The 26,302-nt window shown below is 34.3% G+C and overlaps 1 protein-coding gene and 1 long non-coding RNA gene across 3 annotated transcripts in view; one reads left to right on the top strand and one right to left on the bottom strand.

Annotated features, from left to right (window-relative positions):
- The window catches only part of LOC106876555 (cholecystokinin receptor type A), a 150,474-nt gene that overhangs the window by 80,545 nt on the left and 43,627 nt on the right, over positions 1-26,302 (bottom strand). The window lies entirely within an intron of this gene.
- The window catches only part of LOC149133153 (uncharacterized), a 147,333-nt gene that overhangs the window by 92,758 nt on the left and 28,273 nt on the right, over positions 1-26,302 (top strand). The window contains exons 2-3 of one of the 2 annotated variants that reach the window (XR_016243539.1): positions 2,133-2,298; positions 2,892-3,777. This is a non-coding gene — a long non-coding RNA (uncharacterized LOC149133153). Of the gene's footprint in view, positions 1-2,132; positions 2,299-2,891; positions 3,778-26,302 lie in introns of those variants that run through there. The other variant, XR_016243538.1, reaches the window with a different exon arrangement.

Genomic DNA, 26,302 nt, shown 5'->3' with positions numbered 1-26,302 from the left:
TGATAAAACATATCAGAAAGTTGCAACACAATAACAACAAAATAATAAAGTAAAAAGCAAAACAATAGATATCGAACAAATATCAATATAAATATAAAACTGAAAATATATATAAAATACATGATAATGGTTAAGATATTGTAATTGACAAAATATTTCCGTGACTGTTTGTATTTCAATGGAGAAATACATTATAGTGAGGCTATGTAAAATATATTTAAGTGACACAATGTACAAGATAATTTATCTTAACGTTCATGAAATAATGTGCACATAAAGACAGCAATATTTATTGTGCAGGCATTCATGGCATATATATATTTATATATATATATATATATATATACATATATATATATATATATATATATATATATATATATATATATATATATAAATGTGTGTGTGTGTGATGGAAATAACTTAAATATTTCAATACTTGACACATTTAACAATGGCGCTGTTTGAATACCGGCCCTTCGTTTTAGAAGTCGGAATTAACTGGAGGCCTTCTTTGTAATGACTAAACCAGATAGAAATGGCAACCAACTCTCCTCCAGTTTAACCTCAACTGTCTTTAATATAGTACATACTAGAAAATCTTGTCTTGCATTCCTACATATAGGAATCGGGGAGATTGTCACAATTGCAATGCCTTTGATATATTCGATTGCAACAAGCCCACACAATTTGCATGATTATCAACCAATGAAATATTGAAATACATTGCAGGTACAAACGTTCGTCAAGTATTAATGATATTAGAGAGGTGCATTAAATAAAAGAGAGGACTTCGATAGATTCTTGTATGTTTTAATTTCCGATTCCACCTGGATATTTGAACTTTCCTTTTCATCTATATTGTCTCAACATTTGTCAATTTTGATTAATACAACGTTGGGTCGTTTTCATATTTCTACTTGTTATTGTTTTTTTTTCTTTAGAATTTTGATTTCGATCGTCACATCTCTTATTCAGTTATTGAAACTATATTTTTGATTACATTATCCGATGTCCTTTTAAAAACATTTGGGTGTGATTGATGAGAAATTTGACCGTTCATGGTAGCAGATTAAATCGTAATGTAGATAATCCCTTACAGACATCTTAACAAGTACCATGCTAGTGCCAATGACCGTAAAATATTGAGCTGAGTTCTGAGAGTCGCTGGGGAACAGACTTTCCACATCAATCTCATGATAAGGTACCACAAAATATGCAAAGCAAGAAAGGATTTTGTCATGAAGTAGCTGAAAATGAAATTTTTGCTCCTAAACTACACACATACACACACGCACGTATATATATATATACATACATACACACACACATATACATGTATGTATATATATATATATATATATATATATATATATATATATAGAGAGAGAGAGAGAGAGAGAGAGAGAGAGAGAGAGAGAGAGAGAGAGAGAGAGAGAGAGAGAGAGAGAGAGAAAGCTATATACTCTACACGAATGCAGAGTAGTGTGTGTGTCTCTGAATATATATATATATATATATATATATATGTATGTGTGTGTGTGTGTGTGTGTGTGTGTGTGTGTGTGTGTGTGTGTGTGTATAATATGTATGATATATATAAATATATATATATATATATTGTTCTTGTTGTTAGCTTTTTTTATCATCATCATCATCGTTTCTTTATAAACTAAACAGACTCAAATTTCTAGAGAAAGAGTAATGAGGTTATTCGACGCTATGAGACTTTCAAAGAGCATTGATGCCTAAGTTGATGGAAATGTATTCACCTGCCAATTATCTACGTCGATGATCACCCTAAACCGTAACAGGAATCTTAGATTCCTTAAGATTAATTACGCGGACAAAATTTTGCACAATTTTAAAATTATAAAAATCTTATCAGCATAATTATATTTTACTATTTTGTTTCAAATAACTTGCAATGAACCGATATAAAATTTTATGAATAAAATCGGATTATTTTTGAAATGTCATTATATTCCTTCCAGTGAATCTTTACCTAGAGCTGGATTCTAGTAGTTCAGACATTAATGGAATGGTTCTGAAAGGAAAATTGTAACAAAATGAAGGAATAAGTGGTTTAGGAATTAAAATAATGGATTTATTTTTTTAATATATTACTATAGGGACAATATAACAATGAAAGAGTCAAGTTTTGGGACAAAGGCAGCCGGGCGAAGTACTTAGCGGTATTTCGTCTGAGGTAAAATAAGACCAACAGCAATAGCAGAAGATGAAAGGAACTTTAAAATTTTTGTTCTGTTCAGTGAATATGAAGTCGGTGATATTGTGGTAAGTGATGTATTTACTTCAATTCTGCTCTAATCAAGTAATCCTAAATTCTAAGTTGTTCCAGCTGAGGCCATCCCGTCTTTTTAGCAGTCCCTTATCTTAGACATGATCCCAATATGGCTTTTTTTTAAAGAAAGAAGGCACTAAAGTAACACGATATCAATTTCGCTGCTATTTCTAGTTGGTCGAACGAACACTTAGCTATTACGTCATTGAACGATTAATTGGTCTAGCCTGTTGTTATTGTTGCTGTTGTTGTATTTAACCCAAGGTCGTCCCTTATTCTGAAGAAGCAGACTTCTGATCAAAGAACATGCGAACCGTGACCATCCTTCCTTCTCTCTAGAAGTTTACATTTTATAGCCTATGCCTTTTATTATGCCCTTCCTTTATATAAATATGATAAAGTTTGCTTCAAGAGGGATTTGTTTGTTATGTTTAGCATGGCGAGTGACCATGCACTGATTCATTATTTGAAGAGAAATGAAATTTATACAAAACTAAATATAATTATAGAAATTTAAATTTTAAAAATATGATAATGATAATTGATTCAATTTATGAATATAATTGCTAATTATATTTATCCCCAGGTTGTTTAGATGCTAATTAAATAAAAACAGTAGGAATAAGACAGATACAGCATCATGCCGGACAGTAGGAAGGTTGATTAGCAGAAGCGGAATGTTGCCGGACTATAGATAAGTAGATTCTGAGTTCAAAGAACACCTCGTCCAAATTTGCCTTTCATGCTTCCAGAGGTAACATAATGTACCAATCGACATCTGCAATTAATTCAATCACTTGAACCGCCCATCCACTCCTACTAAAATTGCGAACGTGTCCTATGTTCGAAATCTCATCAACAAGCAGCACATTCTTCGATTATCGTTCTTCGATTATCGTTCACTTTTCTTGGCTTTAGCGCCGTGCCAGCCGTGGCAAGCATATCCTATATTTTGACGCATGTGTTCAGTATTGAATCCTGAAATATGTATGTCCCCCCCCCACGAACCCATTTTAGGAAGATTTGGTCGTTGTCCCTCTCTCTCTCTCTCTCTCTCTCTCTGAATGGTCGAATCATTCGCTCTGTACTTTATATTTTGCTTTCAATATTGTTGGGAACAAATTTTAAAAAAATCAAGAACGACCAAGACAGCAATAACTCTGCTAGAAATAGGAGTTAAATAAACAATAAATGATACTGTCACAAAGAATTACAGGAAAACATTAAATAATGGAATCCTGACTGAATAAAAGACAAAATAATCGCAGATGAAACGTAAAATTTCCCTCGTTGGTTCATTCGAAAAAGAAAAAAGAAACAACAAATATATGAAACGGTGGCAATTTCCAAACAAAAGAACCAGAATAAAATGGGGAGTTCTTTAGATTCTATCCGGGGTCATTCTTGTGTGTAATTATAAATAAACAGTTCGTGAATTACCAATTAATACAGATATTATACACACACGGACACAGACACATTCACGTACTTATGAATACACACACACACACACACACACACACATATATATAATATATATGCATATACCTATAAACGTTTACATACACGTTCTTCATATATATAATGTATATATATATATATACATACATACATACATACATAGATAGATAGATAGATAGATACATATATATATATATATATATATATATATATATATATATATACATAGATAGATAGATAGATAGATACATATATATATATATATATATATATATATATATAGATAGATAGATAGATACATATATATATATATATATATATATATAGATAGATACATATAGATACATACATACATACATATATATATATAGATAGATACATATAGATAGATAGATACATACATACATACATATATAAATGTATATATATATACATGCATATACACATAAATATACACACATGTTTATATGTATACTTATATATACGTATATATAAGCGTATATATATAAATATATGGATATGTAGGTATATATATATATGTCTATGTATACATATATGTATGTGTATACATACGTATACATATCTCCTTTTATTCCTTTCCTAAATTACGTTTCCTCAATGAAATGTGTTCGCTGTTTGCTCAACGATAAGTTGGACTTAATCAACGGTTATAAACATAAGCTTTACAATGAAGTTTATCTTCCGTTAAATAGTTGCTTGCAGGTAGTATGGTTGGCTACCCTTCGTTGATAAGTTGGGGATGCAGAAGGTCGAACCATTGACATTAGTTAGAAGTTTGACAAGCGTATCTGTTTTAGTTGCTGCTATTATGGTAAATGTCCACTGAACGCAACGAAGCGACGGTTTGTAAGGGAGTAGAGGATATAGCCGACTGTATATTGTTATGTAATTCTAGATCGACCTTAAGTGAACAGGCCAATGATCAAAGACACTGAAGCAAATCTAAAGTATCTCATGTGTCATATGTTCCAAACAAAATGGTGTGATTTGAGCGGGATCGGTTTACTATTTCTAGCAGGTCGGTCACACTGCAAGAGGCTTCTTCATTGGTTCCGGTCTGAGTGGGATGAATGTTGTTTCCGTTAGGAATCCCCTAAATGAAATCATTCATTCACCAACTGGGGTCTTTAACGTCGCTTAGTCTTTAGTCGTTTACTTCGTAACAAACCTACAGTTGCCAAAACAAGTTTAAGACCGATAACGACGGTTCTATTCCTTCATTAATATATATATATATATATATATATATATATATATATATATATATATATATATATATATATATATATATGGCCGCTTCTTAATATGTAAGCCAGTTTTCTGCAATGGAGTATGCGTGGTCTATGTTTATGCGACCATAGTATCTCCTTTAATGGCATATGAGTGTATATATGTGTGCAGCCTTTAGTTTATGTGAATGTCTTCGTTTATAGTGTAGGTGTGTATAATTACGTGGCAAAACAGGGAAGGAAACGAAATGTAAATGGTGTATATGTATAGAGAAACGTGTATTAACACACATACATTTCCACAAAGATATATGCATTCATATGTTCTTATAAGGGTATACATATATACGTATGTGTGTGTGTGTGTGTGTGTGTGTGTTTGTGTGTCTGTCTGGTGCGCGCGCGCGCTTCGTATGTTTGTGAATATCAATTAGTGTTTAGTGATGCAAAAATATCTCTATATACATGGGAGCGTATTTCTGTGTATCGGTGAAACTGCGTGTATCAATTCTGTGTGCTTGTTTGCATGTGTGTTCTGTGTGTAGATGGCACTGGACACGAATATGCAAATAACTGTATGCATAGGCTTTTGACGAAATGTATATCTGTATGCATGTGTGTATGAGCGTGTGCGTGTTTGCACGATTGCCTGTATGTATGGAGAAGAATGAGGTTATGCATCTGTTGTGTTACCACCAATATTCTGGTGCCTGTAGTGTTTTCGCCGGTGTTATTTTTGTTTGTTCAGTAACCATTTATCACGAATGTCAATTCTCTACGATTCACTAAATTTGTTGTTCTACATAGCAAGAGTGAAGGGCAATAACGATGTTATCTAATGCAGACACGTCCTGACATGTTTACAAGTGGTGGGAGTAGGTCTACTGTTTTGATGTAGCCGCCCTATTAGACCATAAAAAAATACATATGTACCCCATATACTCTGAAAAATGCATATATTACTTAGAGATGGAAGGTGAATATATAAACCCCAATGTATAGTGAGGGGCAAGTATTGTATCTACCCCAGTGTACGGAAAAGTATAATACATATTGTATCTGTGAACCAGGACAGAGCGAAAAATATTTAATGCATCTATGGCACTAAAATGATGAACCCTCGCAGACCTGCACCTCCGTGTCTAACTTTACCCTCAACCTGGGCTCCCAAGCAAAAAATAAATAGTTGTGTATACAGCTATACAACTTAAAAGCAACGAATGTAGTTGACTAATGGACAAATTCGGCTTCATCAGCTTCTTCTACGTGTGTTGCTTAATACTGCTCAACCTTTTAATCACGGTCGTAGTGATTTTCGACTAAAACTTGAATATAGCATGCAGAGAGTTACTACAAACAACATGGCTGACACAACATCAACAACAACATAATAGAGGAAGAGAACGAAAACAATAGCTCAACAGGTAAACAAATTCTTTCTAGCTGTAGTTATATATATATATATATATATATATATATATATATATATATATAAACTACACCTAGAAAGATTTGTTTGCCTGTTGAGCTATATACATACATTCATACATACATACATACAGACATGTATGTATGTACGTATGTATGTATGTATAAAGAAATTCTTTATTGATGCTGACAAATCCCATGGGTCAAAAAATTTCAAATAAAAATATTTTTTTATGAATTTTTAATGATTTCCGTTGAATAATTATCAACAATCATTGTTTCTTGCTTTACACCTGCATTCCCCGCTGATTTCTTATTGTTATGGTATAGCGAACGAAGAAACGTTAAGTGTGATTACTAGGTTTCCAGACTAATTACAAATAAGGTAAAACGGGTGAATGTGAGGACAGAGGGAATGGTTTGTGTTTTTGGAAACACAAAGTAGACTATATTAATATGTTTTGAAGATCTGGGAATTTGTCTTCGCGGGAATGGTGCCCTACTCTTTCTCTGGCGAGGTTAGGGAGTGGTCCAAAGTCTAACGTATATTTCTTCTTCTCATCCACCAACTCCTGTCTGTTTAGAAACTTCGATCGACATTCTGTTTTGTGCTAGTTTCTTTTCTCTTTCCTTATTTCTAATTTAAATCAATTGGTGCATTTTTATTCATATTATAATATGCAGCTCTATGTTAGGCCATTCAACTCGAAACTTCACCAACCACAGACCATCGTAGTTGATCCCCTTAAGGTAGTCCTCGGGGCGATTCAGCCTGTCCCAGAATGTGGACAGGCCTGGCCTTTTGAAATACAGTTACAACTCATTATTGCCAGGTGAGTGGACAGCAGCAAGGTGAAATAACGTGATTATATATATATGAATGTATGCATTCGTATATAATCTTTTCCTTTCACTTTTGTTGAAGTTTTTCTTTTTATAAAAGATCAACCTTTTTGTGTTAAGAGATTTCTGTGTTTGAGTTTGTATGTTGTTTGAGCTCTCGATGCACACACGCAAGTATATGTATGCACGTATGTATATATATATGTCTGAATATCGGTAGAAAATACACACACAACACACACACACACACACACACACACACACACACACACACACACACACATATATATATATATATATATATATATATATATATATATATATATAAGTACGTATCATGTTATCTCTTATACTCTTTGAAGATAATTTAGAATATTCGGCAATGAAATCCGTTTCACTTTTTCACACTTTCTATGTTCTTCGTAATGGAGATTTCCTAATTCTGTATAAATAAGAGTTAATGTTGGATGTATTCATGTGTTGCATACATCATTTCTTTAATCTCAGAATCCAGGAATGTCTTTCCTATCCTTGAACATAACTTATTCACATCCGCTCATTTGTCCACCATCCTAAAAATAACTCACTGTATATTTTAGCTGTGGATTCTGCAAAAAACAAAGATTCAGTTGCTAATCTCGTCCCTTTGTAGAATATTGACCGGAGATGATTGTGTTATTAACTAACGTTTTGTTTTGTGATTTGTTGTGACGATTCATCGCTGTAAATGCATAATCAAGCGACGAAAATACGTCGTAGTAACGCATGCGATATAACAGTTTGACTTATGAAGTTTGCACCTTCTTTGTTCACAGTGTAATTTTTGTAATCAATTTTCAATCTGAAATATAGTCTGCGATATGCAGGTTCTTCGTTTCGTATTAATAGGGAGATTATTAAATACATTGCTTATGGTTTTTCCTATTTTTTTTCCATATTTTCCTACTATTAATTTAGGATTAGCTGCAACACATTACAATATATTACAATATATTTCAATATATTACAATACATTTCTGCATACTGCAGTACAAAATACGAGCCAAAACCAGGGGAGAAATATTAATTGCTAACACAGCTATCCAATATAAAATGTCACAAAACAAAAATATTAGCTTTAATAATATCGAAATAACAATTAGCGACACACAGACACAACATTGTAGGAACACTCTGAGAACATTTAATGAGTACTAGACTGAGGAAACTAAACTGGGATGAGAGGTTTAGATATTTTTAATTTGATGAGAGTGGATTTGTAGGTTAGAACTTTACTATTTTTCTGTTAACTGTAAAAAGTCCGCAATAGAAAATACGCTGGAAATCACTTCGTTCAGATAATAAAACTAACTCAAGAATAAATAGAAATATTGAGGGATTTTGAATGAAACTGTTGCCAAATAATTATAAAGTACTAATAAGAACATATGCAACATCTTAAACACGAACATAGTCGTATTTTCAACATTGCACATGTGTTGCGTACAATGTAGGTGTTGTGTGTGTGTTGTGTGTGTGTGTGTGTGAAAAAGACCTCCTAACAACAGCTGTTGATACCATCTTGTTTCGCATTTACATGCTTACTCCGGTCTATCTATCTATCTATCTATCTATATATATATATATATATATATATATACACACACACACACACACACACACACACATATATATATATATATATATATATATATATATATATATATGCATACATACACACACACATACACATATATATACTCGACGGGCTTCTTTGAGTTTCCGTCTAACAAATCCACTCACAAGGCTTTGGTCGGCTCTAAGCTATGGAAGAGGACACTTGTCCAAGATGCCACGCAGTGGGACTGAACCCGGAACCATGTGGTTGGGAAGTAAGCTTCTTACCACACTACCACGTGTGTGTTTAAATATATACTTATATATATATATATATATATATATATATATATATATATATATATATATATATATATATATATATATATATATATATATATATACATACACATGCATATACGCGCGCCGCGCACACATACACCCACACATATAATAAAATTTACCATTCTAATCAGATCTAGAATCATGGTTTTGTCGAAGATGCGAAATGCTTATTAGCCATTCCTTTATTGTCGATTGTTATTATTTCCTAAAGACCCTCAAATATATCTGCAATTCTCACTTAATTTGACTCTTTATCCTATCCTTATTGAAATGATTGGTCGAAGATATAATCAGTTTATTAATCTTTCCTTTATCTTTTTTTTATTTTCTCTCTTTTTACCTAAGAACAAGATAAATAGCACCAAATTTCTATGTAAATAACTGAATCAGCAACAATATAAATCAGATAATTAGAAGATAAAAAAAAAATTATGAAATAAATTATAATTTCAATAAAGCCATTTATGTGTAAAGATAATTAAAGTCTAAATAAACTCTATTTTCCAAGTTTGTTTCAATTTTTTTCTCGTTTTCTTTCTTTCTAATTCTTTCTTTCACACTTGAAATGAAAAGATGAAAGGAATTAGTTTCAGAATTCGCAGAAATTCTTGGTAATACTTTCTAATCTTCAAATCAACAAGTTTAATCAAGTGTAAACTAATTATATATTTTCCTGAAATATAACGGTTTGTCTTTAGTTACTTATAATAAAGGACCAATATTACAAGGAAAGGAGATTATAGGGATATGTGTGACGTTAATAATGAACCAAACAGCATTAGTCATTTAATCCAAACAGGAAAATTAAGGCGTCTTTACGTGGTGAGTCGACTGTTTCAAGTAACAAACTGAACTCGTTCAATTTACTCCTTACCCACTTTGAAAAATGGTGTGACACAATCGATAATACAGTTCTATATTTAAGAAATGAGGAATTATGCCCATGAGCATATGGCGTGGTGGTTAAGAGTGCGGACTACTAACGCCACGATTCCGAGTTCGATTCCAGGCAGTGACCTGAATAATAATAATAATAATAATAATAAATAAATGCACCCTTTTAAAGCCTAGCTAGGCTCATGGGACCGGTTTCCCGGTTTCAATGGTGTATGTGTTCCCCAGCTGGACTTATAACTGCTACCTGTAGCAGGTAAAATAACCTTATTAATGTTTGCTCGCTGCCACGTGTTGTTTTAATTATATTGTAGTTGTTTTTGATGATGATGGTGATGATGACGACTATGATATTTATTCTCTTTTCAAGATTAAAATCTATAGATGTATCAATTTGCACACAGTAATCCCTTGACTATCGCGGGTGTTACGTTCCAAAAACCCCGCGATGGGGGGAAATCAGCGAGGTAGAAACAGTACAGTATTGTATTTTTTTTTAAATATTTTTTATAATTTGTATATATTTATTTTATTATAAATGCAAAACAACACCAAGGAGGAATCGACGTAAGCTTAAATAATAAACCGCGATATGTGAACCGCGATAAGCCGAGGGCTTACAATTAAAACGTCCCGGATCTAATCTCCCCTTGGTTTTATCCTGTTAGAGACCTCTAAAAATAGAAAGACTTCTTTTTCGTATCTATGATGTTGTTTTCCTTGAAATAGGTACAGGTTACTTTCCAAATTCTCGGAATTATTGCAGACGAGGATTAAATAATCATTCGTAAAACACCATAATGTGTAATAAATTTATAGTCTGTTACGTATCGTGTTAAATCACATGATTAGTGAAGTAATAATATTCTGCAGGTGTGCCTTGGCTTAATACTCGGCATTAAAAATGAGAAGAAAAAAAGGGTGGCAAGCTAGTAGAATCGTTGATATGCTGTACACAAATGCTTAGCGGCATTTTGTCCGTCTATGCATTCTGAGTTCAAATCCCGCCGTGGTCGATGTTTCCTTTGATCCTTTCGGAATCGATAAAATAAGTACCAGTTCTGTACTGGTGTCGATGTGCTCAACTTATTCTCTCAACCGAAATTGCTGGCCTTGAAAACATTATTATTAAATTTATCATTATTTATTATTTATTTGCTTCATTCAATTCTTTTTTTATGCTGAGATGCTGTGAAATATGTTCAATGTGCCTGAAAGTGACAGGGTGGTTCAATTTAACAGTTATCTGAGAATGGGTGCCATAAAGCTGGCACCTGTAAAGTGAGCTTACGCATAAAATTCTGTTCGCATACATGCAAACTGAACACCTACGCGTACATATACATGTGCGTATATATATGTGTGTACTCTCTCTCTCCTCCTCCTCTCTCTCTCTCTCTCTTTCGCACACACACGTATACCAATAAACTCAAACACAATCACACACATATATATAACGCTACTCTTTTCTTTATCATTTCTATTTGTGTCTACCCATTTCTTTTGTTTAATCTCCTCTATCATCCACTCTTTCTTTCTTTCTTACTGTGTACACATACATACACGTATGTGCATACGAATACATATATACACATAGATAACTACCTAGGTACCACACTACGTGTACACAGACACGTATGCCTGCGTTTGTGTGTGTACAATGTATGTGTAGATAATGGCTGAAACTTCAGCAAATATGCTGATTTATTTCATTGAGGGTAAAAAGCTAAAAGATATATAAGCATTCATTCGCACACACATCCATACAAATATACTCACATGCACACACACACATACACACACACAAACCTCTATATATATATATATATATATGATCTTTCATATATATATTTTTATGTAATACAAAGCAACGAGTGTGTCGCCATTCCTTTCCTATTTATAGCGAAAATCACTCACTCACATATCTATCTATCTATTTGTATATGTGTGTGTGTGTATGTATGTACGTATGTATGTATGTATGTACGTACGTATGTATGTGTGTATGTATGTACGTCGTTTTTGAATCTAACTTTTTGAAATGATGCAAAAAATGTCTGATCTTGCTAGTCAAGTTCATGGTAACTTCCAACAGAATCGCTTCTAGCTTTTCTGGATTTATTGCATTTTTCAAATTCGAATGTTCTTTCATGTAGCACTTCGGCACTCGTAGATATTTCAAAGAATATCACATATGTACATGTGCAAACACACACATACACACCATCACATACACATACACACTATCACACATCATCACATACAGCATAACACACCATCGCCACACTACACATACACTCGGAGACACACATACACTCGGAGACACACATACACTCGGAGACACACATACACAGTCAAACACAAACACACACACACACATGTAGACTTGTATTTGAATTTATAAAGGGAAAGGAAGTAGTTAATTCAAGTTATCGAAGCATATTTCCTGTATCGCTCGAGCGTGTGCGAAAATACCTCGCCGTATTTGTTCCGACTCCTTATATTCTGTGTTCAGTTCCCACCAAAGTGGATTATACTTTCTTCCTCTCAAGGCCGATAGAATAAAGCCCTCAATTTTGGGTTCAGGCCTAAATTGATTACATCGACCCCAGTGTTCAGCAGGTACTTATTTTATCGACCCAGAAAGGATGAAAGTAATATCGATCTCCACGGAATTTCTACTCAGAACGTAAAGACGGACGAAATGCCGTAAGCATTTTGTCCGGCATACTAACAGTTTTGCCAGTTCGCTACCTTGACTATATTCTGTTATATTATAGTAAGATAGTATGTTATATTATAGCGACAATATTGTACGTATTATTGTATCTTATAACTGATTTAATATCATTTATAAGAACAATGATAATAAAGCTGAAGTGAAGAATGTACAGTGAGTGTGTTAATTTACCAACAACAAAAAATGACCGTCCCGAAATATAACAAAAATCTCTTTTATGTTATTGTATATCACAACTGCCCAAACACGTCCAAATCGCCCACCTATCTTTAGCTTATCTTTTTCCGAAATGACATTTATCCGTCATTGTGGAATACTTGGAGTGGAATAAACAAAAGCAGTGAATGAATGTCAAGGACGAAGATAAGATAACCGATTCTTCTGCTTTCTACGGAGAATGTTGGACAAGAAATAATTTGAAAGTATGTTAATGCTTGTTAACACTTGCTTGTTAACAAATGTGTGTGTTCTTTGAGATGGAGGTTCAATCCGACTGTACCGTGTTTTGGGGCAGCGTCTAATGCGATAACCTCCTTATGATCAATGCCCTATTTGTATCAGTCATTGGACTACGGCCATGCCGCAGCACCGTCACTAACGGTTTAGCCCATCAAACCAAACTCCAATGTTTATATTTTGTAAAATCTGGTGCTTCTCCTATCTGTCTTTTTGCCGAATCGCTAAATTACAGGGACGTGAATAAACCACCACTGGTTGTTAATCGGTGGGCGGTTAAAAATATAAACACAAACACACATAGACCTACATACATGTATATATATATATTTATAGTTAGGAAATTATAAATTAGAATGTTAAATTAAACAGGTAAACAGTTTTTCATGCTGTACTGTAAGGTAGAGTTCAATTAGAGGCGAACGAACGCAGAGAAGGCTGCAGAACAGTCTGGCTTGAGAGAGAGAGAGAGAGGGAGGAGAGAAATTGAAGGAAATGTTTGGAGAGAAGACAGAGATATCGCCGATGCAGGTTCGGTTTGACGAGTTGCCACCACTGGTGGCATTTCGGGATTTAATACAGTAAAAGAAGTGAGTAAAAAATTTAAATAGTGACTTACAAAAAAAGAGATACAGAAAGAACAAGGAACTGAGTGTTAAATTTATACATAAACAGTTAAATGAGGTTGCCTGCGAGGGGGGAGGGGCAAGGAAGTCATTTCATTTCATCATTATAATTCATAATTTCATTCGCTATATGTTTTGTGTACCCTGCTGTGTTGTCTTATCTGCCCATGTATTGTCCCTTGCGAATGTGTGCTCAAAATAAAGAAATAATGCTGCACCGTAAAGTCAGGATGAATCCATTGTCAAAATGGGGGAAGCTATGTGTTATTAGCCAAAACTGTGAAACTATAATAAATTGGCTAGACCCTGGCAAACCTTTATAATGGATAATTGTACTCTCCGGTGTTTTTTTCTGTGAGACAAAATTGTTCACTTGGATTTTGGAAGCTATGATTTCTTGTTTAGTTTATGCACTTTGTGTTAGGCATTTATGGATTTATTTTATGCTCCAGGAATTCGCCAGAACTTTTGTCAGATTTAAAATAATTTCTGTGTCACATCTGAGTGAGTACAAAATATCTCTTAAGTTATGTTATAATATTAATTTGAATTTTGAACCCTGCATTTGTTTCAGGTTGTGTAGTAATTTTGCTAGCTATTTTCTGTTAAGATAAATGTTAAAATTTGTATAAATAGCTAAAGAGTGCATGAATTTAATTTTTTCATGTAGCCAAATTTTTTTATTAGACAACTAATTGTGAATTTTGTTTAATGGTTACTCAGCATGCTTGTATGAAGCAGCTTTGTGTGAATTTAAAGCAAACTATTTAATTTTTTTAACTATGAATATTGATGTAGTCTGGCAGCGGTCTTGTCTCATGAACTTCTAGTTTAACTGGTTGTTTTGACATTAGATTTATGTTTAGTTCCAAGGTTCGAAATCCAAGGTTGAACACCGAATTTGTGAAGCCAGATTTTATGAACACCGAATTTATGACATTCCAATGTTCGAAATCCAATGTTGAACACGGAATTTGCGAATCCAGAGTTACGAATCCAAGCTTGTGAAATCAAGTTGAAACCGGGTTTCTGAGTCTGAATTTCTGAACTATATATGTATTGCCTTTATAAATATTTTGACTGCACGTATGGTGTAACATTAATTTATTTTTGATTCGTATATATTTGTTTTGCGTGTAGGCTGATTTCTTTTTCTGACACTTAATTGTTAATAATATTTTACAAAAAATTTCATGGTGTGTCGTTGTTTTGGGTTCGTCCTATCCTCGTTGATTCTGTAAATTCGGGTTATGGCCAGCACGTCGTAACAATATATATCTATGCCGCTTACTCAGTTTTTTTTTTACGATACTTCCATTATTCAATTTCTGTAGATGTTTCATGATATGTGATTTGAGCCTGAAGAATATGTTTGAGTATTTCTCAGCAAATGAAACTACTAGTAGGACTTTAACACGTGTATTCTGACCTTTAAATAAATAATGTCTATCTTTTGCCAGATGGAGTATATTTTTCGTTGTATTTTCTATCACAGATCATTACATTATATATATATATATATATATATATATTCTAGATCATTACATTACACACACATATATATATATATATATATATATATATATATATATATTCTAGATCATTACATTACACATATATATATGGAATTTTCTGCTATTTCGTTTCTTGAAGCACATTAATTAATGTAATGTTCCTTTGTAAAAACATAAAAATGATAGTCGAATACTGTTTGAATGCTGTGTTGGAGGTGTTGGCATTATTGATTGTGCTGAAGGCGGCGAACTGGTAGAATCGTTAGAACGCTGGACGAAATGCTTCGCGGTATTTCACACGTCGCTACGTCCTGAGTTCAAATTACCCCGATGTCGACTTTGTCTTTGATCCTTTCGGGGTCGATAAAGTACCAGTGAAACACTGGGGTCGATGTAATCGAGTAGTCTCCTCCCTCCAAATTCCAGTCCTTGTGCCTATCGTAGAAAAGATTATCGGTTGTGCTGTACCCATGAGAATTCGGTAAAACTGTCAAGGATTGTCTATCTAGGACTACAATATTCAATATATCACCCTCCCTTCAAAACATTAGTGTATAATTTTAGGGAGATATTTCCCGGAATTTTTGGCAGGTCGATCGACCCCAGAATAGTTAATCATAGGCTTCGTAGTAAACTTTCGTTTATAACACACATCTGACTAATGACATACGTGATCAGGTGCTAAATGCTTTCTGGTTTGGTTTATTTTCCTGTTCCTGGTCACCTGTTCTACCATTCACGATTTATTGTATTAAACGTTTCTCTAATTCATTGTCCTACCACTTTAATACATGGATTTCATTATCTTTATTCGTTGCTCAATTTCCCGATATTTGGTGGAGATGATAGTTAAATCATATCATATATCGATGGTCATGCTTCTATAAGCGAACAGCAGGAAATAATTCGAGAATATCTGAGAAAAACACAGCCAAGTGTTAATCATAGAAAATATCGATTATGACATATGTCTGGATTATATGCACATACGCACGCACATATTTATGTATGGACACACACACACACACACACACACACACACACACAGTTACTCTATCCAGATTACAAGTTTAGGTTTATACCTGTAATTATTGGGGTCCTGGGATTTGTAACACTGCCTAAATACCAATCGTGAGAAATTAGGCTACTCAAAACTAGAAACAAGAAAGCTGATTCGAAGTCTACAGATCCAATCCATCACTGGAACTGAAGAATTGGTAAAACTTCCCAGAATGCTATCATTTAAATATATATTAACATGTCTAGACATGCGACTATATGCATGAGAATACATACATGAAACAAAACGTACAAATCTACATACATACATACATACATACATACATATAAACAAAACTACTTTGTTGCTAATGTTGAAATTCCAATGAAGGAGCCTTGGACCTAGGTTAGAAACTGGCTCTCTATTGGTAGATGTTGAAATAAGATTGAATAATGATATACATACATACAAACTTATACATTCACATATATCCTTTGTTTTACTTGTTTCAATCATTGGACAGCGGCCATGCTTGATCCCCTTTGCCGAAGCACAAACTTATGGGGACTTAAACAAACCAATAGCAGTGGTCATGCGGTGGAATGGTACAGACACAGACACATACATACATATAAGCATGCATGCAGATATACATAAGCACACATATGCTAGGCTTCTTTCAGTCCGCCACCCATATTCACTTACAAGACCCCGGGGCTATAGCAGAGGACACTTGCCCATAGTAGCACATCAGAACCCGGAAACATATAATTGGAAAACAAACATCTTCCCACACTGACATCCCTGCTCTTAGCAAAGCCTACACATATGGGACGCATGAAAGTGTAATATCGGCCTAAAATATCATTTAGACCCTAGCTTCCTATGCAGTATGCTGATATTGTGAAAACAATATAGAAGGTCAGTGGCAATCATGAGAAAGGCTTGTCTGAGATAAACAAAATACTACTCATATTTGATAAGTATGGTTGTTTCAACAGAACACCAGTATGTGGGATATTTCCATTAAAATTCTATTTATCGCCAGCGCAAAGTACTTCATATAGAAAAGAACGATGTACTGTTATAAGAGTCAAGTGTTGCGGATGTAATTAATTCTTTCAAGAACAGTGAGAAAGAGAATACTTACAGAGAATTACTACTAAATCCGCTATGTTCTCTACTGGTGTACTTGGCTATGTTACTAACAGACGAAGTGGTAACACATTAAAAGTGGTACCAGGATCGACTCTTTTGCAAGGCCTCTGAGATTGGTGGTAGATGCTGTTCTCAGTGGAGTGGTCAAGCTTGAATGTTAGTGACAGGCTGGAAACTACTACATACATCTGCGGACCACATAATGGTGTTAAACCAAGCGTTGGTTTAGGTTTACAGCAAACCAAGGAGACGTACCACATACTAGAAACAGCAAGTCAACCGCTCACAAATTATATCATATCATCTTTTTTGAAAATGGGATCTTAAAAATACTTATATCTCAGATGAGATGGCCATACATGGAATGACTGATTCGGTGTTTGCTCAATCAGGAATTTGGTCTACAGCAAAAAAAGTAATAATAGAAGCAGCAGTAGCAGCAACAACAACGTCAGCAGAAACATCATCAGCTTGCAATTTCTGTCTCATAGAACGCACACATTCTACATTGAAGGATACGTTTATGCTAGCCAGAAACAGGAGGCAGTTACTAAATACCTGATGAATAAGCGCAAAAGAATGGCACAAAATGTTGACTGTAGCGGATAGGATATCACCTCCATCTTCAGCAGGTGCCCAAATATTTTAGCAGGGTTTTATGTTTTCGCAAGACTTCACATTGTTACTAAAACATTTCCCGACGCTATCCACAGAAAGGCACACCAGACCCCGAATATATCCACATGTTTAAAGACTAGGATTGGTAGAGGATTCTTATTAAAGCAGCAACTCTGTACACATGCGAAAGACCTTAATCTATGGAACAGGGAATAAAAATCTCAGACCTTTGCAGAGGTCAGCTACAGAGTATTGTGAATGTCTGTGAACATCTACGGAGAAAATTTCATCTCTTTAATCTACGCTTTAGATTTTCGATATTATTTATTGTAATAGAGGAAGTCGGTGTAACAAAAGATTTACTCAAAAGCTTTGAAATGCTGTCTTCTCCAAGAAAGAACAAAGAAAACTGATTCGCATCCTTGAAATCCGATCGGATATTGGTTGAGTATAAATTTATAAAACATTTCGCCGATTCTCCAATTGACTTTCTTGCAATGAATAGATCCACACAACCTTATAGCATACATATTCACGTATAATAAAGAATAACAAGACATACGCAGATACATGTCCACCCGTGATCATTCTAAACAGACCTGAACATCCATTACATACATCCACCACACACATCTATATTCACACACTCATACATAAATACGAATATACATTTCTCACTGTGTGTGTGTGTGTGTGTGTGTGTGTGTGTGTGTATATATCTACGTATATATATAGGATTATATGTTTGTGTGCGTGTCTGTATGTGTGTTTGCACACATTAATTCATTCACATATGAACAAATCTCAAGTATCGCCTTGACTTAAAACAAGAATCTTAAACAGATACCACACATACACATGTACATGTATATATGCATAGATACATGCATAGAGACGGACAAACTACATTGTCCCAAGTAAGACGTTGAAAGCAAACATCAGTGGCAACGCTCTCAAACGTTGCCATTAGCGGAATGTCTCCTCCATGATTGATCACATGACTGCCAAGTAAAACGTCCGGTTGGCTAATATCTCATTCATCAACGGCATTAGGCCTTTCTTTGTCGGCGTTGCCGCTTCCTCTCAACTACCACATACTCAGTTACATGTATGAACACGCATACACACACCCACACTTACACGCATACACAAAAATACGCGGACACGCGCAATAATGCTTAGGAAAGAGCAGATGTTCACACACGCGCATGTACACATACACCACACTTCTACGCATACTACTGTGGTCATCCACGCACACACACATACACACAAAACACTATATCACCCATATACACATAAAAATACATATGCACGTACATATGTACATCTTGTGAAATGTGAACGCGTCAATACATACACCAACGGATTTTACATGTACGCAGGTTGTTTTGATATATACATGCGCACACATAGTCAGGTATATTATATATGTCCTCACATACACACTTTTTCACAGATTTTATCTATAAACGCCGGAGTGGATGTGTGGTAAGCAGTTTGCCTCCCAACCACGTGGTTCTGGGATCAATCCCGCTGCGTGACACTTTCCGCAAATGTCTATCATAGCCTCAGGCCGGCCAAAAACTTGTAAGTAGATTTTGGCAGACATGTATACACATATATACATATAGTCATACATACATGTGTGTGTGTGTGTGTTCCTATTAATGTTGATGTATGTGTCTTTGTATCTGTTTGTTCCCCATCCCCGCTTGACAACCGGTATCGTTGTGCTTAGGTTCCCATAACTTAGCGGTTCGGCAAAACAAGTCGATGATATAAATATCGGACTTTTAAGATGGTAGGCAAGGAGTCGATTCTTTCGACTAAAACCTTGCAATGCGGTGCCCCAGCATGGGCGGTGTCTTAATGTATGAAACAAGTAAAAAGCAAAAACAAGCAATGGCTCACACATTCGCGCAGTACGTCGTACACGCGTTCATGTGTGCCTCTCACAAACACATATACAACCACACAGTCAGCGCATAGTTACACATATACATATTCTCTCACGCATACATAACATCCGTGGTACACACATACATGTGTAGTGAAGCACATACACATAAATACGCACACAAATAAAAAAAAAATCATAGACATGACACGTGAAAATGTGTGGACGCATGCATACAAACTTGCGCGGACACAAACACAGTTGCTTAGTGCGACGCTCAAACGCAGACTCGCATTGATATCACTCTCAGAAACAAACACGATTACACAAACACGTATCAATGGACAATCACAGACACGTCACACCAATTCGACACACACTCAAACACACATAGTCTTAACAATATGCGCTGAAAGATATGGCAAGATGAATTTGTCTTCTTAAATTCCTGGGATGATAGATGAGAGATTAAAACAAGAATATAAAAGAACGGCGATGACAAATTTCGCTCAATTGATAGAATCGTTAGAACGTCGGACAAAAAGGTTTCTGATATTCCTTTTGGATCCTACGTTCTGAGTTCAAATTATCTTGAGGTCAGCATTGCATCTTATCTTTTCGGGGTCTGTAAAACTTGGTTGCCGTCAAGAATTGAGTCGATACAGTCGATTGATCCCCTAACCCCACCATAAAGAATTACTGGCCTTCTGCCTATATCAGAAACCTATGTTATTGCTGTTGTCGTTGTAATGTTCCCCTCATTTGATGCTCCTGGGGCAATGAAAAGAAATCTTTGTTATTACTGAAAATGTAAGATATTCCATCTTCAAAACGTGCACGACTCTGTGTAAAGAATGGTCGCTTATGTTTTTCTATTCTCTGCTCGTAAAATTTTTTTTTTTTTTTTGCTTTGTAGTTTTCTTAATTATTTGGTTCAGATGATTAGAAATCATGTCAAGCCTAAATAATTTTTTAAATGTTAAAATAAAATAATATTTTACAAAAAAAAAACGCCAAAATAAAATATTTGTTTTGTGAAAATGGGGCTACATGACAAATTAATAAAAAGGAAAATGTTACACTATTCATTCAGCTCCACAAGATGTTAATATCGAAATGACGTCAAATGTAACCAAGAAAATGAAAACAGGTTCCAATGGAAATGAATTTGGTTTTAACTATTTTCTTTATTCAGAATGGATCAAAATTAATTGCAAAAACTGCAGAATCCTTGTACACAAGCCACGCACGTAAAATATCAAATTTTGTTTTAAAAAAAAATCTTGGAAACATGAAAGCATCGACGCCAGTGAAATCATACAGAATAACCTTTTGTAAACCAGATTAAAAGTAATAATGATAATAAATAAATGAATAATGAGGAGGAGGAGAGGAGGAGGATAGCAACAAAGATGAGACTAATAATAGTAATAGTAATAATAATAATAATCGCAATTAATTCCTACTGAAAATGTTGTCGGAAAACAAGTGGAGGAACTACCAAATACAAGTAGCTTTAAATTGAAGTATTAAAAATTTAGTACATGGAAGTGAAAACAATACCATTTGTAATTGGAGCAGAAAACATGATGACAAATAATATAAAAGCAATTACAGAAGCCATTACCAGGGCATACAACTCTACTTACTGCCCTCAAGATTGCTCTTCTAAGAGGAAACCGCATCTCGCGCAAGACTCTTAATTCAACAGAATAGTTCCGGATTCAATAACGAAAGGCAAGGTCGATGTCGGTGGAATTTGAACTCAGAAAGTAAAGACAGACAGACGTAACACCGCTAAGCATTTCACCCATCTCTTTATTTTTATTCAACATCGACTGATGCGGGACAGTACGAAGATGTTTCAATAGAGAACGAGGAATGTTACATCGTGTGAAAAAAAAAAGGGTTCTTGTATCGGTCAGATGGTCTGAGATATATTGATGTTGACAGACTGAAAGGAAACCTTATAATATGAAATAGAATTATCAATATTAAATAAAAAGGGGAAGAGAGTGAGAGAGAGAAACAGAATGAGAGAGGGAGAGAGAACGAGACATCGAGATTCATAAGAAACTAAGGGTAAGATTATAGGAAGCTAGAATGAGAAAAGAGACACGATAAACTTGAAGGAAAAATGTGTGTGTGTGTGTGTGTGTTTCTGTTTGTGCATGAGTGAAGGAGAGAGAGAGAGAGAGAGAGAGAGGCCATTTTTCACAATGCCTCTATCTGAAATATATAGAGGAACAATAAACAAATCATATCTTTGTCTACTTCCCTTTCTGTTTGTGTGTGTGTGATTGTGTGTGTGCGTGTGCGCACATGTGCGTATACATAACTACATGCATGTATATGTATAAATGTAGGCATTAAAAGGTAACTGTTGCTAAATCCATGGTGCTCTGTAATTTCGTTTTAATAGATTGATACATGTTCTCATATCTACATCTGGTATTTTCATCAGACTTTCTAGTCAGCTTCTCTAACACCAACCTTTGAAAGTTATGTTTTCTTATTTAGTTCGACAGAGATAACATATCTAAATGCAAATTAAATATAGTTCGAATTTCATTAACTAATCTTTTTTTTATTATTTTTAATATTTCCAATGCGTTTTTATTGTTTGCGTAAACAATTACTGCCGAGTGGACAATGTATTATTTTTGAAAGATTATTTCATCGGTCCCAACTTCTGATACTCATCTCTATTTATTTGGGCCACAATGTGTTGAGATTTTGGGTATACAAATGTAACAGATCTAGTTTTATGAAAACGTGTTGTGACACCTGGATGCAGAGGATATGTATTTAAAAAAGTTTCTATCCATATTATATTTTCTCCTTTAAGCTAGCTTATTTTGTGGTGCTACATTTGATCTTTAAAATTCCGTCTATTTTAATACATTCTTTTATAAACATATGCAACTCGTTTTGAAGATCCTTCTTTAGAAAAATATGATCGTAAAAAAAAAAGACCGATAATATTACTAAGTTCTAGAGAGTAGAGTTGCTGGATTTAGTAAGTTATTCTCTTATCTTAAGACGACTTGCTAGTGTTTGTACTTCATTGTACCATGGTCTGCATTCTTTGTTTTTTCTTGTGGTGTTAAACAGTCTTTCTAATGTAGGATCTATTCGTTTGATATAGAATATTTTGGTTTGTTAGTGACTATATGAATGCGTTTCGAATTTCTGGTGTTTTTATTCATAAGCTGAAACGTAAACCCGGGAATAAGATCAAGGTAAATAACCACATCTACTCTCTATTACATCCATTGAAATCCTCTCATTGAATGCATATATATATATATATATATATATATATATATATATATATATATATATATATATATATTGTGTGTGTGTGTGTGTGTGTATGCATGTATATATATATATATTTATATATATATATATATATATATATATATGTGTGTGTGTGTGTGTGAGTGTATATATGTATGCATATTTATTCATGTATGTGTGTATTTGTGCGTGCGTGTGCATGTGTTTTTGTGTGTAGGATTCTAAATATACATGTCTGTACGGTTCATTGATAGATAGATCGATACAGAGAAAGATCGAAGGAGAATGAGTGATGGAGAGAGAACTCCATATGTTATTCAGTTTAGAATTTTTATCCAACTTCCGAGTCTAAAATTGAAAATTCCCACGTAAAACCAATTCCAACGAGATTTATTTTCAGTAATAAGTTTCTCTCGCAAAGAATAATGAAATCTTCTCTGACTATGAAGAGTTCTTCAGTCAATAAAAGATGTACAATACTGCAGGAAATAGTGTAACCTCGATGCAGAACAATCCTAATTTGATATTACTTCAAATGTAGTTCTTCACGATTGCTGCAAAATGTAATTCTATACATAGCAAAGTAGTAGTGACTAGATCGAAATTAAACAGGTTTAAATTCTATATCTAAATCGTAGAAAAGTCTCCATGTTCTTCCATGTTTATATATATGTGTCTGTATGAACAAATAACAACAACAGATAGACTGTGGTTCACTACAGCTGTTTCACACATTTTATATATTGACGAATATTCGTCAATAAAAAAACGTGTGAAACATGTGTAGTGAACCACAATAACTTCTGTTGTTATTAGTTTATCCTTCACCGAACATGGAAGCTGTAATTCGCTTAGATCTGAAGTCTATCGAGTGTAGTGCAATGGGTGCAGTGTTTATACGCCCACCATTGCTTGACAACCGATGTTAGTGTGTTTACCTCCCCGTAATATAGCGGTTCGGCATAAGAAACCGATAGAATAAGTACTAAGTTTACAAAGAATAAGTCCTGGGATCGATTCATTAGATTAAAGGCGGTGCTCCAGCATGGCTGCAGTGAAATGACTGAATCAAGTAAAAGGGTAAAAGTATATATATATATATATATATATATATATATATATATATAGATAGAACACTAAGCAGGCGATTTCTGTTTTTCGTTCGGCATTATGATTGTTATAAATGTCCATCTCAAGTTTCTCTATATCATTTAATATACTCGAAAATCGATTCTCCCTTACAAACGGTGCTGTTTGAATGTCTGCATTTCACAGTTGGTGAGACATAAAGAACTATTAAGGTCGTGTGTGTACATTATAGCTAGCGTAGCTGTTTATTTCCTGTGAAATATATCGCTAATTCAAGTTCGATTCGAGATTTGGTCAACTCACCATATGTGAACTGTTAATATCAATATTTATTTTTATAGTCGCAACATATAATTTTTTTGCTCGCTGTTTCCCGCCTCTGATTTGGAACAAATACACAGAATGAGATATCCGATGTTAATCGGAGTTTGAACTTATCAGTATAGTGTAGATATGTGTGCTGAAAATACAATAACGAAGAGTTAAATAGTCTAGAGATGTAATTAAAAGCAGCAAAGATATTTGTTTCAATACAATGATAATGTATGTTGTTGAAGATCAGTGATCAAACTAATTAAACTTTAATGTTGATATAATATTGTAAATATACATTCGAAAGATCATGTAATTCTTAACAAACCAATACAGAATATAGAGTTTAAATGTACTTTGAGGTCTTCTATACGTATGCAGGAATATGATTCCTGTTGAGACGCAGAGATCAAACCAGTAAATAGCAATATGTTCTGCACTTTTATTTCGAAAATTAATACACTATTGACGATAGAGAAATTCACTTATTTTGACATTTAATAAACTTGCGGGTTGTGTACAACAAATCATACCAACAGATCGAATTCAAACTTCGAAGCCGAAACTAAAATGGTGGCTGAGCTCCTATAAATTTACCATTAAAAACTAAATGTACCTCCAGAGGTGGAGAGTTACTTGCAACATATACAGCTATAAATATATGTTGCTGTTTTTTTTTTCGATATGTAATGAAACATACGAGTACAAATAACTATTTTACAGTTAGACACAAAACAGTTGACAGTTGGCATTATGCAAGAGACCGTTTTATGTGTGTATAGCTCTTAACTCTACTTCTCTTCCATTTCTCCCCTCTTCCTTCTTTGCTCTCCATTTCTCTCTCTCTTGTGTGTGTATGTGTGGCCGTGCGCATGTGTGTTTGCTGAATCTGAACTATTTCCCAAACTGTTACTTCCAGTTTCACATAACCAATCATCGTACAATTATCAGACAATTTCACGAAGCTCGGAATACTGTTTCCTTATTTTATATTACTTTACTTTATATATTTTATATATTTCATATATTATATTTTTACTTAACCGTTGATATTCGAGTACCAGTTTCTTCTTGTTTTTGCACCTATGTGCTCGTGTGTTCATATTTATATAAATATACATTGCATTCATACATACATACATATGTAATGTATACATGAGCACATAGCAAGAGCATATATATATATATATATATATATATATATATACACACACACACACACACACACATACACACAGGCTCACATACGGTCGCGGTCATGCACACACACACATATAATCCTCGCACGCACATTCACGTATTCACATACACGTCAAGGATAGACAGAGAGAGAATGGTACACAGCATATGATTTAGATTATGTTATTGACTGCAGTTATATTATTTACCCACGGCTCAAGTTTCACTCCACTTTAATCTCCATCGTCGGCATCCTCATCATCGTCATCACCAGCAACACTTCTT

The sequence above is a fragment of the Octopus bimaculoides genome, chromosome 11 (assembly GCF_046866305.1).
Source record: "Octopus bimaculoides isolate indiv1 chromosome 11, ASM4686630v1, whole genome shotgun sequence".
NCBI lineage: Eukaryota > Metazoa > Mollusca > Cephalopoda > Octopoda > Octopodidae > Octopus > Octopus bimaculoides.
This window is presented reverse-complemented; position numbering and strand designations above follow the sequence as displayed.